This window comes from Neofelis nebulosa, chromosome 15 (assembly GCF_028018385.1).
Source record: "Neofelis nebulosa isolate mNeoNeb1 chromosome 15, mNeoNeb1.pri, whole genome shotgun sequence".
In the NCBI taxonomy this organism is placed as follows: domain Eukaryota; kingdom Metazoa; phylum Chordata; class Mammalia; order Carnivora; family Felidae; genus Neofelis; species Neofelis nebulosa.
In genome coordinates this window covers 69494689-69511841 of record NC_080796.1, presented here as the reverse complement: position 1 = coordinate 69511841, position 17153 = coordinate 69494689, and the positions used below count along the sequence as shown (strand labels likewise).

At 49.8% G+C, this 17153-nt stretch overlaps 1 protein-coding gene and 1 long non-coding RNA gene across 9 annotated transcripts in view; one reads left to right on the top strand and one right to left on the bottom strand.

Annotated features, from left to right (window-relative positions):
- Window positions 1-17153, top strand: part of LOC131496055 (carboxyl-terminal PDZ ligand of neuronal nitric oxide synthase protein) — a 285001-nt gene that overhangs the window by 125596 nt on the left and 142252 nt on the right. The window lies entirely within an intron of this gene.
- Window positions 13581-15620, bottom strand: LOC131496057 (uncharacterized). The gene is made up of 2 exons (XR_009254287.1): window positions 14785-15620; window positions 13581-13761 (listed from the first exon to the last, which is right to left on the bottom strand). It is a non-coding gene; the product is annotated as an uncharacterized LOC131496057 (long non-coding RNA).

Here is a 17153-nt window from a genome sequence, read left to right as displayed (position 1 = left end):
TTTGGACCAGATAAATCTTTGTCTGGGGGGGGGGGGGCGGGGAGGGGGGATCTTGTGCCCTATAGGATGTTAGCAGCATCCCTGACCTCTGTCCGCTTCATATCAGTAGCGCCCTCCAGTTGTGACGACCCAGAATGTCTGCAGACACTGAAACATGTCCCCTGAAGGGCAGAATCACTCCTAGTTGAGAACCCCTGATTTACTGTGTTCTAGACGTGCCATGTATCTCGTCTCCTCAGTTAGGTTATAAATACCTTGGGGGAGAATTTTCATTATCTCCACAATGCCTGTATACAGACAATAGAGTAAATGTTTAATCAGCGTACGTTTCGATAGGCTCAGCTCATTTTCCTGGTTTGTACCTCCTCCAGCTGGGGCCGGGGAGAACCCAAAGTCTGAGGCCGTATTCATCATTGTCAGTCAGCGTGTATTAGATAAATACTTACAATTTCCCGGTTTTCATTTTGCTTTCCTTGCTGACTCTTGGGTCCGGAGTGCCTTACGTTCAGAATGCCAGCACTGGGAGGGAGTGGACGGGTAGCACATCCCTCGTTCAGATTTACGTTGGAGAAACTGATTAATAGACTAAGCTTATGGGTAAAGTTTTTCCTCCTCTGGATTCTCACTCACGGCATCACACCTCTGCGGGGACTGTGTGTTGGCCATTTTTATACGAGCTGGTCCTAAATTTGCTGGGGAGTAGTTTCCAGAAAGGTTTGCTGTGCCCTTCCCAGTGTGGGCGCCAGTATGGGGCCCAAGTGTCCCAGGGCTCAGTTTTACCTGTAAGGTTGGACCAGGATAACCAAAGGCTGGAGGTCTAGGCCTGTAGTTCGGGAGCAGCGCTGGACTGAATGTGTGTGCGTGTGCACAGCGGTAGTGAGAATGGCCCACAGTGTTGTTGGGAAAGTGAGGAGCGTACCCCAGGAGAACTCAGTACAAGCAGACCCAGAACTGAGGAGAGCTCACATTACCACCCAGTGGCTGTGAGGACTGAGCGAGGAAGCTTCTCTTCTCTAGGCCCGGGCTTGCCCTTGAAGGAAGAAGAAGGATTTAAAGGATCTTTTCCGTCCCTTCCGCCTCTGACCACCACGCGACTTCTCCTTTACCCTGAAGTCCACTTCTTTCATGCTCCTGGAAGAGAAATGGATGAGGCAGGCTTGGGCCAGGGCCTTCCCAACACTTAGTGGAGACCAGGCTCTTGCTGGCCGTCCGTCTTCAGCTTCTGGACAGACTGTCAGGAAGCTGAGAGCAGAACCAGGTGTGGTAGGAAGGCAGATTTGGCCCGGGAGAACTTTCTAGCTGCCAGGGTTGTTGGAATGTGAAATAGCCCGCAGAGGGAAAGCGCTCTAGGCACTGGCGGTGTTCTCTTGCCGAGGCTGATCCTGGCTCGGCAGAAACTGAGCTATCAGATCAGTGGCCAGACTGGGTGACTCCAAGTCCTTTCTCACCCTGTGCATTAAATAAAATTTTTTTAGAGGCATCTGGGTGGCTCAGTCAGTTAAGCGTTCGACTTCGACTCAGGCCGTGATCTTGCTGTTCGTGAGTTCGAGCCCCGCGTAGGACTGTGCTGACAGCTCGGAGCCAGGAGTCTGCTTCGGATTCTGTCTCTCTCTCTCCCTCTCTCTCTCAAAAATAAATAAACATTAAAAATATATTTTTATATTGTTGATTTTTCTTTATGTCTTGAGATCCTTGAGAAGAGAACGGGAAGGGAGATGGACAGAGCTGTCGTCTAAAGACCAATTTCTTGGGGTGGGTGGGAATGGGTGTTCAAGTGAGGACACTGATGGGCAGAGAGCATCGCTGTTGTTACATTTCTTCAGAAACTTCTGGGTGGGAAGCGGGGTGCCACGGGGGAGCCTGGAGAGGCCATGGTAAATCTGAGATTTTACTGGCCGTGGGGTCCTGGCTTGACCTTCTTGGGCCAGTGACCGGCCCCGGTGCTGGGCCCAGCTCTGCCCAGCTCTCTCCCTGGGAGCCGTCCTGCCCTACTGAGGGGCAAGCAAAAGCCACGTGGTTTCCCCTGCTGCTTTCTGTCGGTCTCCATGCGGCTCTGACTCTGCCGTCCAGGGAGTTGGCTGTGACCGAGGACCACAATTAATCCACCTTCTCTGGAAACTGTTTGCTTCAGGCCCTTGACTGTCCCATCACTGGGCTCTCTAAGACCGCCTTTCTCTGTGACGTCCTTGCTTTCCACGAGAGCATTTTTGTCAGGCTCCATGCAGCGCCCGTTCCACTCTGTCATTGACCGGACGTCTTTATGCCACTTGTCACCACCTCGAGGCACTCGTCACCCATACTACTCTCTGCTTCTACGTATTCGATTTTTTAAGATTCTACATATAAGTGAGGTCATGCGGGTTTTTTCTTTGCGTGTTTGGCTGATAGCACTTAGCACGATGTCCTTCGGCTTCATCCACATTGTTGAAAATAGAGTCTCCTTCCTTAAAGCTGAACGGTAGTTCGCGATGTGTTTATACACACCATCATTTCTTTATCGCTTCGTTTGTCGAAACCTCGGTGGTTTCCACGTACTGTCTGTTGTGAATGATGGTGCATGAGGTGGGGGGCACAGATACCTCTCCGAGGCACTGACTTCATTTCCTTTGGGTGTATGCCCAGAAGTGGGATTGCCGGATCATGTGGTAGTTCCATTTTTAATTTTTTAAGGAACCTCCGGACTGTTTTTCCGGTGTGGCTGCACCAGTTTACATTCCCACCAGGAGTGCGCAAGGATTCCCTATTCTCCACATCCTCACCAACACTTTTGTTGGGAAGAGTCCTCCAACAGGTGTGAAAGGATATCTCTTTCTGTTTCGAAGTTTATTTGGTGCCTAGTGATGTTGAGCGCCCTCTCGCGTACCTGTTGGCCGTTGGTACGTCATTTTTGGAGAAATGTCTGTTCAGGCCCGTTGCTTATTTTCTAATTGGGTTATTTGTCTTGTTGCTGTTGAGATGTCGGGAGCTCCTTACACATTTTGGACATTCACCCCTTAGCAGATACATGGTTTGCAGTTATTTTCTCCCAACCCGTAGGGTGCCTTTTCATTTGCAGACGGTTTCCTTTGCTGTGCCAAAGCTTTTTAATTTGTTGTAGTTCTACTTGTTTGGGCTCTCGTTACCTAGCTTTTGGTGTCCTAGCCAGAAACTCATTGCCAAGGCCAATGTCAAAGATTTTTGCCCCTCCTGTTTTCTTCTAGGAGTTTTGCGGTTTGGGGTCTTAAGTCTTCCTTCTCTTTTCTGTTGATTTTTATGGGTTAAGAGAAGGGTCCAATTTTATTTTATTTTTTTTCTGCAGGTGGATATCCAGTTTTCCTTAAACCATTTATTGAAGAAACCACCCTTTCCCCATTGTATATTCTTGGTGCCCTTTGTTGAAGGTTAGCTGACCATATGTGTACGCATGGTTTATTTCTGGGCTCTCGGTTGGCTTCCGTCGGTCTGTGTTTGTCTCTCTACGCCTGTACCGTACTGTTTGGGTTACGGTGACTTTGTGATTGCGTTCTGAATCAGGTAGGGTGATGCCTCCAGCTTTGTTCTCCCTTCTCAAGATTGCTTTGACTCTTTGGGGTCTTTGGGGTTTCATATGAATTTTAGAATTAGTTTTTGCTGTGTTTGTGAATGTCTAGTTTCCGAACTCTCTCAGGCAGGGCAGTGGATCCCGCTGACCAGGGCACGTGCCTGTCGCATTACCAGCTACCCGATGAGCCTGGAGGCTGTCCCTTGGAAGTCTGTGCCTTGACTGCTTTGAGCTCAGATGGCAAGCTGCTGATTGTTGCCCAGCGAAACCATCCCTGACTTTGCCGAACAGTATGGGGGGGAGTGTGGAGTTGTATCGAGGCGGGGGTGGGGGGGTGGGGTGGGTCGAGGGCCCCTGGAGTCGGGGGTGGGGATCAGGGCGGGGCTGGCTGCCTACTTCCCCAACTGTGAGGAACCTAGGTGCAGTTAGGCAGTGACCTGAAAACCCTGGCATGTATGTTTCCTTAGGAGGGACGCGAACTTGTGATCGTGGCCCCTTATGCCTTGTTGTGTACATATTTAGATACCCTGGCAACTCTCCTCTTCAGCACTAGCTGTAATAACCTACCGCATTTCCTGTCTCAGGGCCTTTCCTTATCTACTAATTAGCTCCTTTGTCTTGCCCCTTTAATCTAGCAGTAGTTGCACAGGGAGCTGCCTGCCTAGGAATTTCTGCATTAAGCGAGGAGGCTCTCCCACTGATCCTGTGCAGGCATTTTTGCTGACAGGCCGATCTGGCCGGAGCTGTCAAATCCAAGAGACGGGAGACCTTTCACCTTCACCTGGGTCACGTGCTGTGGGGAGAGAGGGATGGGCCCGCCCCCTACTCCCTGCCCTGACTGTTGAAGTTAGCTGACGTTCAGTTGCCCAATCTGCAGTCATACTCCACGAATTGGATTGTTTTTAAATTCTCCTCTGGATGAATTACGAGCTTTCTTGACTTTCGCCAGGCTGCCTGGAGTCAGTCCCAGCCCGGGCAGGTGCGCTGCCAACTTCCCTGGCATGTGCCTGTGCCAGCGCACTTTACTATCGACCCCGAGCTCTCCCGTGGAAACGCCGAGCCCGGAGCCCTGGAGAAGGTGCGGCCGCTCCTGTCGTTCTGAAAGGCCGCCTTTGTCCTGCGGAATGCCTGTCGCAATGAAGCCTGATAAACAGCCAGCTCGTTTCTCCTGTAAATCGACACGAAGGAACCTTGCCCACTAGGAGCAACTTTACTTGCCTCTTCTCGTCTCCTTTATTCAAGCCTATTTAATGAATAACTGTTGAAGACCCCAAATCTTGCACTGTGGTGCCAGGCATTGGAAACTGGGGGTGTCGAAATTTGGGGCCCTTGTTCTCTAGGACCTTAGGCTTCTGGCTGGACACAGAACGCATGCTTCGGAAACCATGAAAGAGTACAGTGAAACCTTGGATTGAGAGTAACTTGTTCTGCGAGGGTTTTGCAAGACGAACAAACGTGTCTAATAAATTTTAACTTGATAAACCAGCAGTGTCTTGCGATGCGAGTGGTACCTGACCCCGAAGGTCACATGATCACAACTGACTCAATGGTTCTTGAAATTCGCTCGGATATAGGAGTGCTTTGGATGACAAGCATGTTTCCAGAACAGATTATGCAAGGTTTTACTGTATATAAAATGGAATTCAAGGAAACGCCACACGCGTGAGTGGCCTTCTCTGGCGACCTCGTGAGACCAGAGCTTTCTCTTGCCATGGGGTCCAGAGGCCCGCTTCCATTTCAGTTCCCTTAACGGTTTTTTTGTTCATTCAGGAAACACCCGTTTGGTGCTTCCTCCCTGCCAGGTGGGCTAGGCGCTTGCGACGAGGAGGTGAGCCTAAGACACGGCCCTCAGTTCTCTCACAGTCTAGTTGGAGAGAAGAATAAAGAGGGAGGTGAGCCCGCACGGCCGAAACGCTGTCCCCTGTGGTAAGGGTAGGCCGCCATGCGAAGGAGCGGCTGGATTTTTACTTTGCAATTTGTCCCCTGATCAAAAGCAATCCTCAGTGTTTCTCTCCTCCTACCCCCAGTCAGATGGCTGATGAACCTCTTCTGCCGTCCCGTCCATCTTGCTGACTTTTTGAAACGTCCTTTTCCTCGTTAGCCAACCCCCCCAAGTGGGAGCTCCGTGTGTGCGCTCAGACGTGTTCATGAGTTCTGTTCCTCTGTTTCTCTTGCCCTTTCTAGTTGCTTGGAGTTACTCAGTCACCATTATGATCTTTGAATCTTAAAATTATTTTGCAAATCACTCCCCGCCACCCTCTCCAGGGCCATATCAGCGAGTGGAGCATCAAAACCAGAACAAGTTGGGGCGCCTGGCGGGCTCAGTCGGTAGAGCGTGCGACGCTTGATCTCAGGGTCATGAGTTCAAGCTCCACGTTGGGCGTGGAGGCTACTTAAACAATCATAAAATTAAAAAAAAAAATACAAAGACAGAGCAACTTCAGTATAAAAAAACAAAACGTTCCTCTGGTTCTGCCCCTAGCACTACAGTAAGACTTTTTTTTTTTTTTAATTGATTTATTTATTTTGAGAAGGAGAACACGCAAAGGCGAAGGAACAGAGGGAGAGAGAATCCCAGGCGGGCTCTGCACTGTCCGCACGGAGCCCGACGCCGTGCTCGCGAACTGTGAGATCGTGACCTGAGCCGAAATCAAAGAGTTGGACATTTCACCGACTGAGGCACCCGGGTGTCCCCTCTACAGTGAGACTTTTATGCTGCTTTGCCCTGAAGCTTATCCGGGTGTTTCTGAGCACCCCTGGGAGGTGTCTCATGGGTCCTATATCCGCTTTCCTCCCGTGGCCTTTACGTCCTCGTGACTGTTCTGAACATGCTCCCCAACGCGTCCCAGGAAGTGCCCCCTCTTAGGGCCCTACGACCAGAGTCGAGCCACTCAGCACCTGCTGAGGGCCGCTGCAGTCCTGCCCCCGTGCTGCGTGAAGCTGCCTGGCCGGGCCACACTGGTCATGCACCGGCACCTGCCGGGGTAGCTGCACTGCTGTGCCCTCCTCCGGCGTGCTGAGACCTTTACCTGCAGCTTGGACAGCCCTGGGCGGTGTTTTTCTGTTACTCTGTGAAGTCGTGCTGTTTGTGGTCTTTTCCTAAGATGCAAACATGAATCCGTGGCTGCCAGGCCACAGGACACGGTGTTCTGCTTAGAATTGCCCTGCTCCCTGGCCTGAGCCCTGCCGCTGGCTTGCGTTATTTCTGAGCACCGCTGGGACGTCTTCTGCCAGAATGGCCCCGCAGTCCTCCAGTCACACCCAGAGAGGCCTGAATCCTCCAGGGCCCCTTTGGCTCAAGTGGCGACCTTTAGAGTACTTATAATATAATTTTACTTAATTTATTTTTTAGTGTTTCTTTTGCGAAAAGAGCGCATGCCAGCAGAGGAGGGGGAGAGAGAGAATCTCCAGCAGTCTGCACGCTGTGAGCGCAGAGCCCAATGTGGGGCTCGATCTCGGGAGCCGTGAGATGGTGACCTGAGCTGAAATCAGGAGTCTGACGCTTAACCGACTGAGCCCCCCCCCCCCCCCCCCCCCCCCCCCCCGGCACCTGTGTCGTCTCCTTTAGGTGAAACAGGCTCAGGGCGAGACCTAGCAAGATCCAGACAGACCCTTTGGTCCAGCTCCAAATTGGCGGTGTTTTTCACCATACTGGACCGCTCCCCATTTGGGTCCACATCTGTTGTTGGCCTCTGTATGATCAAATGAGTGTGGCTTCCCAACTGCTGTTGGTGCCAGCCAGGCAGAGCGAGTGTATGTGGCTGACTCACCAATGCCAGAGCAAAGGACGTGACCTTGGCATTATAACCCTGTGAATGTAATTAAACTCGTGTGTACACTTTTTCTCTTTTCCCCTTTTCGGTACATTTCTCTGATTTGCTCAGCGTCGGTTTTTAAATCACCTCTTGTTTTAAAGCACCTCTGTTCTGCTGCTTGGTTTACGACTGACTGGTGGCATCCTGCCAGCCATTGGGCCACAGCCGCTTCCGCCCACAGGTGCAGGGACGATCATGCTGTCATGGGCTCAGCCTCCGGAACCTTCATGTAGTCTCGTTGATTTCTCCCAAATAACCGCGAGGAAAGCAGTATGATCCCCTCGTTAGAGATGAAGAGACTGAGTTGTGCAGAGACTCACTTCCTGAACGTATCACAGTTGATATGTGGCTGCCTTGGGATCAGAACCTGGGTCTTCCTGTTCCTGGAGGCCCCACCTCTATGCCCATGAGCGCATTTCTACTGTTGACCGGCCGAAAGTCTGAGCTTCCTGGGAACATTCTATTTGCAGCAGTCCCGAGACTTTAAAGTTTGAAAATCACTGGGAGGCAGAATCTTCCTTGCCTGGTGACCTGAGGTCTCACTCCGGGTTGAAATGAGGTCACCTGTCCCCACAGAGCCACTGTTTCCCCTGAATCTGTACAAACGGGCTGCATTATCAGCCCCAAACATCAGGTTAATGAATAAACTGCCTTGATGACCGGGCTCTGAGCTTTCTGACCCATCTGAAACCAAGCCTCTCTGGTTATGCCCTTGAGGGATCCCAGGAAGTTTCCATAATCAGTTGTGACTGTCAATGGCTTCCACTCCTACCACCCCCCTGAGCCAAGTCCTGCAGGTGTCACCACCCTGCGATCTTGAGAGAGTGTCTTCAGGACTGATGAGGGGCTTGCTGGTCTCTGGGGGCCACGGTCACGTGTAGTTTGCTGGGAGCAGTAAAACACCTGTAAGGCCAGTTTGCCTCACTGAGTGGCCCCCTCCTCCAGCCCCCTGCTGTTCCTGGAGCCCAGCCTATCAGGCAACAGACAGGATGGCAGGAGTGGCCCTGTCCCCTCCAGTGGCCCACGCATGTGGGGTCACTTTCAGGAGCTTCCTCTGCTGGAGGGCAGATACAGCTCTGGGCGCTGTGGGTTCCACACTGTTTCTGCAGCCAGTTTGGAATTTCTCTTCTCTGCCCTGCTAGGCTCCATATCGCCAGAGCATTTGTTGATGGCTCGGCCTAAGCCAGTCTTTCGCTTAGTTTTTGGTTTGTCTTAGGACGGTCCCGAAGGGCCCAGGGGAGGGTCTCTGGGGTGACTGACAGCAGCTTCATGTGCAAGCACGGTGTTTCGTAGTGCTTAATGGAGGGTTGGGGGGCGGGGGAGGGGTGGGGATTCAGTTACACCTGGGTGTGGGGCGTGACTCCGTCATTTGCCAGCTGTCTCCCCGAGCAAGCTCCTGAACTTTCCAGCCCTGCCTCTGCTGGTAGGGTGGGGGTCAGAACGTTCACCTCATTGCGTTGCCGTGACAGGTGACACAGTATGTCCGGAGCCTCCACCGGGGGTGCATGTACGTGCTCAGTAATGCTAGCTACTGGGAGCGGCTGTCCCCGGGGATGTGGGCTGTCCCCTAGAATTATTTGTTTAGGTCTGGTTTCATCGTCTTTCCATCTCCTGGTCCCCAGGGATCTGGTCCTTCTGCCTTTCTTTAAAATGACCGCTCTTGGGGCACCTGGGTGGCTCAGTCAGTTAAGCATCTGACTCTTGGTTTCAGGTTAGGTCATGATCTCATGGTTCGTGGGTTTGAGCCTCACGTCTGGCTCTGCACTGACAGTGTGGACCCTGCTTGGGATTCTCTCTCTCCTCTCTCTCTCCCCGCCCCTCCCTCGCTGTTTCTTCCTCTCTCAAAAAAAAAAAAAAAAAAAAAAAAAAAAAGAAAAGAAAAAAAAAAGGAAAAACCTTAAAAAAATTAAAAATGACCACTCTCCCCTGCCTGTTCTTTGCCCACGTGCTGTGGATCAAGACCCACGTCCTGGGTCTTCCATCATCCTTGAATCTCTTTCCTTTTTTCCCCACCCAAACCAGATGAATCCTTTTCCTCTTGAAAGGATTACGATTGCTGGTCTCTTGAGGAAACAGGTGGGGGGCAGTAAGGATTCACTGGGAGAGCCGCTGGAGACCAAGTGCGCTTTCAGAGTGGCTCGTCGCCTCTGGTGGGCAAGACTGGGTTCCAGCAGCCTTCTAGAAAGACGTTTTCTCTCGTCTTCTATGAATAACAGGTTTGAAGCTCTGTTCTGTGGTTCGCCAGGCTCGCTGTAATTACGTGGCTGCTTGAGGGCAGGATTGATGGGAACCTGCTGCTGGCAACCTTACCTTTCAGGAGGCAACTTCTCTCTGCCGTGCCCCCAGGAAAGAGGACACATCCACAAGGGACTGAAGTCGCGTCTGCTTGTCACATGGGCATGTGAGCGGGTGACGGGAAGTTTCTGCCTTCTTTGTAAAGGCCGCCCTCGCTTGTGTCCAGCTGAAGCACCTGCCATGTGGCCTGCGTGGGTCTGGGCCGTGGCCGCAGACAGCAGGCATCTTAACTGGGGGTGGAGGCAGGTGGACCATGTGAGCAGAGCACAGGTGACCAGAGCGCACATTGAACCCATGTGCCTGGCCAGACAGACACAGGGCAGATGCTAGAAGTTAGTTTTCTCACTTAGGAGATGGATAAGTTGTGATCTAGACTTTGGAGGCTCCTGTGGCTCTTCTAGGGCCCAGTGTTTGCTGCGTTTTGAAGGACAGAAGCTTCTGTGAGCCCCTCTGTGTTGCTCTGGTCAGTGTTTTCCACGCTGGCTCTAAAGCCTCACACTTTGGTAACCTCATCAAGCAAACCTAGCCTCTCCCCGTGGCCTCGTGCCAAGGGCCTGCTGTCGTGTTCCACACGGGTGTTTATTTAGTTACGTATTGCATATGCTTGGAATCTTTAGGGCCAAATGGGTGGGGGGGGGAGAGGTCAAAGTTGATACGATTCACCACTCCAGTGTGTCTTTTGGATGACGAGTCTTGTTATCCAGAATTGGTTGATGACCCATCAGAGCTCTGTTCCAAGAAAAACCAATCCATACCCTTTAAACACTGGCCTTTGAGGCGATGGTTTGCCTGACGGCATGGCGCTCGCCTATTCAGGGACTCCCATTGAAGGCCTGCTGATTTTCTGTCTTCTTTTCCAATTTATATCTAGAATTTCTTGCTGGGGAAAAAGAAAAAATCCATGTTGTAGCGAAGACAATGAAATCGCCTTTTCCATTCTCCCATCTAGAGAGCTTATCACCATTAACACCTCTGGGAATCTTTGATTTCTTCTTGTTTTTTTCATGCACATAACACACGTCAGTGCCCGACCCACAGCTCACTGGCTTTTCGACCTTGAGCAAATCATTACACCCCAAGCCTGACTTTCTTCTGTTTTCAAATGGAGAATATTAAGTAACTCCTAGGGCTGTTAGTAATGTTAAATTTAAAAACCATGTCAATATTTAACATAGCACTGGAACATGAGCCTTTAAATGCCAGCTACTGATTTTTTTAAAAGGGAAATGGGATCATACAATACATACTTTCTCAGCTTTTCTTCTTACTCTGTGGTAAATTGCAGGCATCCTTTCATGCCTGTGTATACAGAAAATCCCCATTCCGTTGTTAAGAGCCTCACAGTGTTCTATTGTATTGATTACGTCGTAATTAATATAATCATTCCCCCAGTGAATTAAAAAATTCTTTGCTCTTATAAAGAAATGTTGCAGTGGCTGTGATTGTATGTCTCTCCACACCTTGTATTTCCACACACCTTTTCGTTAGATGCGGAATAGCTAAATTGGAGGCTGTGCCAGTGTTTCAGGGACTATCAAATTGCTTCAGTGCCCGCTGTTAATTTCAGCCTCCGCAGCATGACTGAACAGTGTTTTTTTAGAGAGAGCAGGAGTGAGAGAGAGCAGAGGAAAAGCAGAGAGAGAGAGAGAGAGAGAGAGAGAGAGAGAGAGAGAGAATCCCAAGCAGGCTCCACACTGTCAGCACCGAGCCCGATGCAGGGCTCAAAGTCACGAATGACGAGATGGTGACCTGAGCTGAAATTAAGAGTCGGTCAGTAACCCGACTGAGCCACTCAGCCGCCCCGTACTGAGCAGTATTATTGTGATAAACAAGGAACGCTAACAGTGGCCACTCTCAGACCTTTCGTCCTCAAGCATGAGTGGACATTTGAGAGCCCTTTTTACCTGACTGGTGTTAATTAAGGAGCTTATTATGACGTGGGTGCCCCCTGCATTATCAGGATTCTGTATAGTATGGGGATGGTTTTGTGTTCTATTTAGGTACCAAAGGCGCACATCGGTCCTTCTTTCACCAAGCAGGGGTTTTTGTTTCCGTTTTGATAAATTTTAGTGAAAATGTGATGTCCGTCAGCCTCAGCTGTGATTTTTACTCTTCACCCAAGTTCCGAAGCCAGACAGGCACATGGCCCAACATGGCGGCCCATTGCAGTCGATCTTGCTGGGGGGTTATGAGGCTACACTGTGTTTTACCTCTTTGGGGACTCCTTAATTTTCCTGTTGATCGTGATGGCGAGCACCTGAAACCACTGAAAACAAAAGGAGAAAAGAAAAGTAATTCCCCTTGTCGGTATGGATCTTGGCATTCCTCCTGGGGCGAGGTGAAGGCCCCACGTGACCGGGGAGGTCAGGAGAGAGTGGAAGAACGTGAGTGTGGCCGAGTGAGGACACTGTGCCTGCAGATCACGCTGTACCTCATTTTGGCCTTTGGCAGCCACCGGTAGACCATCAGTCGCCTCACCAGCTTGTTCATTGGTTGTAATACCACCTGAGCATTCCGTTCAAAGACTTCTCCACATTTTATCCAGGATGTTGAGTACAAGAGATGTGGAATCTCTGAGAAAATGGTTTGGAAATTCTATCCAAGACCATTGTGACTGTTCCTATTCTGGGTAAGAGTTCAGTGAAAAGATACCTTGTTTAGAATCCACTTATGAAATTTTTTGCTTTCAGCTTAGACATGCAGTTCACAGGCCCACCTCCCTAACCCCACACTTTCCCCCAGCTGCCTTTCCCCCCCACCCTTGGTCTCCTATTAAGAAAGCAGAGAAACTCGTTAAAGGACAGGAAAACAACCAAGAACAGTCCTGTGGTAATTTGAAAGCAGCCCCAGGGAAGTTTCCTTCTTGCCCCAAAGTGGATGGGGGCAGGGGCTGAGGCACTGCCACGGTTGAGGAAAACCAGGCTCACAAAGGCTTCTGGAGTCAAGCCGAGCTTAATGTTTGCAGAAGCGTCCAAAAGGGGTTGTTTTTCCGAAGTCAAAGCATAGAAACTGTTTTGTTTTAAAGTTTATTTGTTTGGAGAGAGAGAGAGAGAGAGAGAGAGAGAGAGAGAGCATATGGGAGCAGAGGAAGCACAGAGAGAAAAGGAGAGAGAGAATCCCAAGCAGTCTCCATGCTTCCAGCAGAGAGCCCGATGCAGGGCTCGAACTCACGAACTGTGAGATCATGACCTGAGCCGAAGTCAAGAGTCAGATGCTCAACTGACTGAGCCACCCAGGCGCCCCAAGCACAGAAACAAGTTTAATAAAAATCTGATGTTGAGATCAGGGTTCAATTAAACAGTGATTAAGAGATTTCTGAGAAAAATTCCTAATTGTGCTTGTAATTGTTTTCATAAATATTTTCTTTATGAATCATCTAAGTGCGTCTCCTTTAATAGTCATAGCTGAGTAGCATGTAGGAAATTATTAAAATTTCAGAGCTTTGCAGTGCAGAGGCCCTGCTTCCCGTTTGTACTGTGGCCGATTTGCAGGTGGGACCTTAAAGGAACCTGAGATGACAAACTCAAGGTAAACGTTTCAGTGCCACACGTGGTTACGTGACACACACAAAATTTATTTCTGAACCCAAAAGGCACCTTTCACTTGTGCCTGGGTGCCCTGGAGAGTATCTTCTTCTTCTTCTTCTTCTTTTTTTTTTTTTTAACCAGAGAGTTACTCTACTAAAGACAATCTCTAAGTTCACTTTTAGGAAGTTTAAACGCTTTTAATTTGTACTCCCTGGCACTTTGCAGGTTTAAAGGAAGTAGAATCATTACCTTGTAATTAACAAAGTTGGCACTCCTAACACCTTCCATTCATGATCTCAGAGTGTTTCTGGAGGCGAGAGAGGAGAGGGGACAAAAATACCTTTCTCAGTCCACAGTAGACAGCTTTGAGGTTTGGGATGTGTGCAGCCCAGGGACCCACTCAGGAAATAAGGTGAGGATTGATTCTTGAGACCATTCATTCATTCATGTATTTATTGCCTGCCTTTCCATTGAAGGCACTGTTTGATTTTTAGGATTGCCTGTATTCTGGCAGTTTTTTCCTGCTTCTGACATTTGCACATTCTTTTCTTCTCTGGTGGAGGCTTGACTTTGGAAGAACAATAACTTAGCAGGGGAAACATGCCTCTGGAAACCAAGGGCATTATTTGGTTTTCAAGGTGGTTGAGCTTTTTTTTTTTTAATGAGTTTATTAGTATTTTTTTTTTAAGTTTGAGAGACCGTGTGAGTGGGGGAGGGGCAGGGAGAGAGAAGGAGAGAGAAAGAGAATCCCAAGCGGGTTCCGTGCTGTCAGCGCAGAGCCAGATGTGGGGCTCAAACTCACAAACCGTGAGCTCATGACCTGAGCCGAAAACAGGAGTTGATCACTTAACCGACTGAGACACCCAGGCGCCCCTAGGCTGTTGAGCTTTCTAAGTACACGGTCTTAGAACTGGAACCCTGGGAGCCCCGAGAAAGGTCAAAGAGAAAAGTATGTGTTGTTTTGGAGGTAGGCTGCTGTGACAGGAAGAGGGACGGTCCTTCTGAAAGAAAGTTTTGCTTTAACAAAAACCGAAGCAAAATAAAATATGAAGAGTATATGGAATAGGAAGACAGGAGCGATGCTCTGGACCCATCCCCTGAACCTGACTTTATCCAGAGAAACTTTGGCAGAAGGTGGGAGAGAAAGAGAAGTTAGGGCAGCTGTCTTTCTTGCCCCAGGAATCGGCCAGCATCCTCCCCATGGCTTTGGCTAAGACTGATTGTGTTCACGGGACGGGACCACAGGTCCAGAGTGACCTTCTCAGAGGGAGGCCAGGGGCTAATGGGTCAGGAGCAAAATAGCAGGGCCCGGGGGAGACTCAAACGGAGAGAAGTCAGTGTCCAGTAAGAAGCATCTCAGTGAAAAATAAGGTTCTAAGCAGTTTTCCCGTTGGAAATGATCTCTTTCCAATGATAGACCTGAGACCCAGAAGCCAGGAATGACTCTCCATCCCTCCACGAGCCCGTGTGCTCCTTGCTGAAACCAAAATGTTAATTCTCGTCCCTCAGGAGCCATCAGGGATAATGATCAGCACAGACTTCAGTGTTTTCTGAACCCTGGGGTCAGGTTAGGAGGTCACTCCCTTTATTTCTTACTCATTAGTTTTATTTTATTCAAAGCGCTCACCTTTCCCGAAGGCCTGGACTGTTGTCACAACACAAAGCACAAGTAATCATGAGAAAGGTGTCCTTTCTGGTCTGTCCCTCCTCTTCCTTCAACCTGTTCCGGGCTCCGTAGATCAGGGCTGCGGCTCCCACAGCAGGTGCTCTGGCCCAGTTGTCCCTCTGGGCTCCGCTTACCTTCCCCAGCCTGTAAACTGGGCAGAGTCCCTCCCTGCAGGGCCTCCCTGTTCAGACAGGGTGTGTAAAGAGACCAGATCTGTGTGTGTGGGAACACTTTGCGTGCATGATGATGTGCCTGTGCTTTTCTAAAGAGGATTAAAGGACCCACAGGTGCCTCAAACAGGATGTCTCGCCTTCCATTTCCTTAAAATTTTCACTCTTGTGGATCCAGCTAATCCAGGTTAAGGTCATCAGTTTGCCACCTGTGCTGTCTTGTCTGCTCGAAGGGGGAGAGGGCGGTGACTTCCCTGTGCTGTCTGCCTTCCGCTGGCACCTTGGATCACTAAGCGTGTCCCTGGGGTAGATGAGGCCCCGGAGTCACCCCTCCTTTAGCCAGAGACCACGAATGGCTCGGGTTATTTTTTTTTTCACAAAATGAAGGTACATAAAGTTTGCTTAGCAACAAGGAATATTAAAAGTAATGTTTTTGCTTGTACGCAGCATTCATTTAAGAGAACTTTACTGGGCTTGGGGTCTTCAGCAGGGAAGGGGATAGACGGGGTCCTGGAGTTCCTGGGCTTGCACAGAGGGGCGGGCGGGGACCTAAATACACCCAGAACATTGTCGCAGTTTCATGAACTTGTGAGTTGTGACAGATGCAGTGACGAAATAGTAAGAGGCGTGGTGGGAACCTACCAGCACCCTGTTGTAGTTTGGGGGCGTCGGGAAGGCCTTTCTATGGAAGTTGTGTTGAAGCCGTTACTAACTTCAGATTGTTAGCTTTCTTCTGTGCTTACTTTCTCCTGTAGGCTGATTCAGCTCACTTTCCCTCCTTCAGGCTGTATTTCTTCCTGAGGTCTGTGCTCGTTAGGGAGGGAGTGATAAATATGCCCATTAGCACTTTGTGTCTTTCTAAGCTGGTGCTGTCCTCAGGGAGCTCTTAAATCCTCCCCTCTTTAGTAGCCTCTGACGACTGGCCTGGCCTCTGCTCTTAACTCTTTTCTCCCGTAGGCCAGTAGCTTGTCCGCCCTCAAGGGCCAATTTGTCTGGGGGCTGTGAGCAGGGAAGTGGAGGGGGGGGGGCATCTCAAACTGCCTGAAATTGTATCATTCATTTCCCTTTGGGTTGTGCGCTCAAGAAAAACATCCTGGACACCATATTCACGATTACAGAAAATGTGTTTAAGCCAAAAGTAAAATTATCTAACGTTCAGAGTTGTCATTTTTGTTTTTAAATGTTTATTCATTTTTTGAGAGAGCCAGAATCCGAGTGGGGGAGGGGCAGAGAGAGAGGGAGACACAGACCCTGAGCAGTCAGCACAGTGCCCGACGCGGGGCTCGAACCCATGAACCATGAGATTATGACCTGGCCAAAGTCGGACGCTCAACCAGCTGAGCCACCCAGGTGCCCCTCAGAGTTATCATTTAACACTTAACAGACTGTATGCTCCTGGTCTTTTCTTTTTCCTATGCATTTGTCATTGAGTATATGTATATATTAACAAATTTATAACATTAAAAAACTTTGTAATGTTTGTTTATCTTTGAGAGAAAGCACGAGCAGGGAGAGGCAGAGAGAGAGAGACAGAGGGAGACACAGGTCTGATGCAGGGCTTGAGCCCACGAACCGCGAGATCATGACCTGAGCCAAAGTCGAATGTTTAACCGACTGAGCCACCCAGGTGCCCCTTTATAGCATTTTTAAGAAGAATGCAAGTTTTTTAATACTTAAGAGGGCCATATTAACATTTCTCTGTGGACTTTTTACAAATATAGTAAACAGATTGAGAACGGTCTCTCCTCTGTCCCAAACACATGGAAACATTTTTTTTTTTTTTAACATAGTTGAATTCAAAACCAAGAGGGGGACAGTTTTTGGACCAGGAGTGGAAGCGGGGTTGGTGGTGATGTCTCAGACTTCACAGCCGGCCCCAGAAAAGGGTGTCAGTGCCTCTAACACATGGCGGGAGAGCAGGGCCCGACTCCGGCAGGAAGGTGGTGTTAGGGCCGTGGTCCTTGCTGGGACACTGGAGGCATCACGGTGGTCCTCAGCGATGGGACCCGGACTGTATGGCACCACAGATAGGACTGATATCCTGCATTTTGTTGTCCATAAAGGAGAAGTTCCTAAAAGCCTGCCTTCCAGCCTCGTTCACGGTTGCATATCCGATAGGGCAAGGCCCAGCCTTGCTGTCAGCAGAAGCAAATAAGGAGG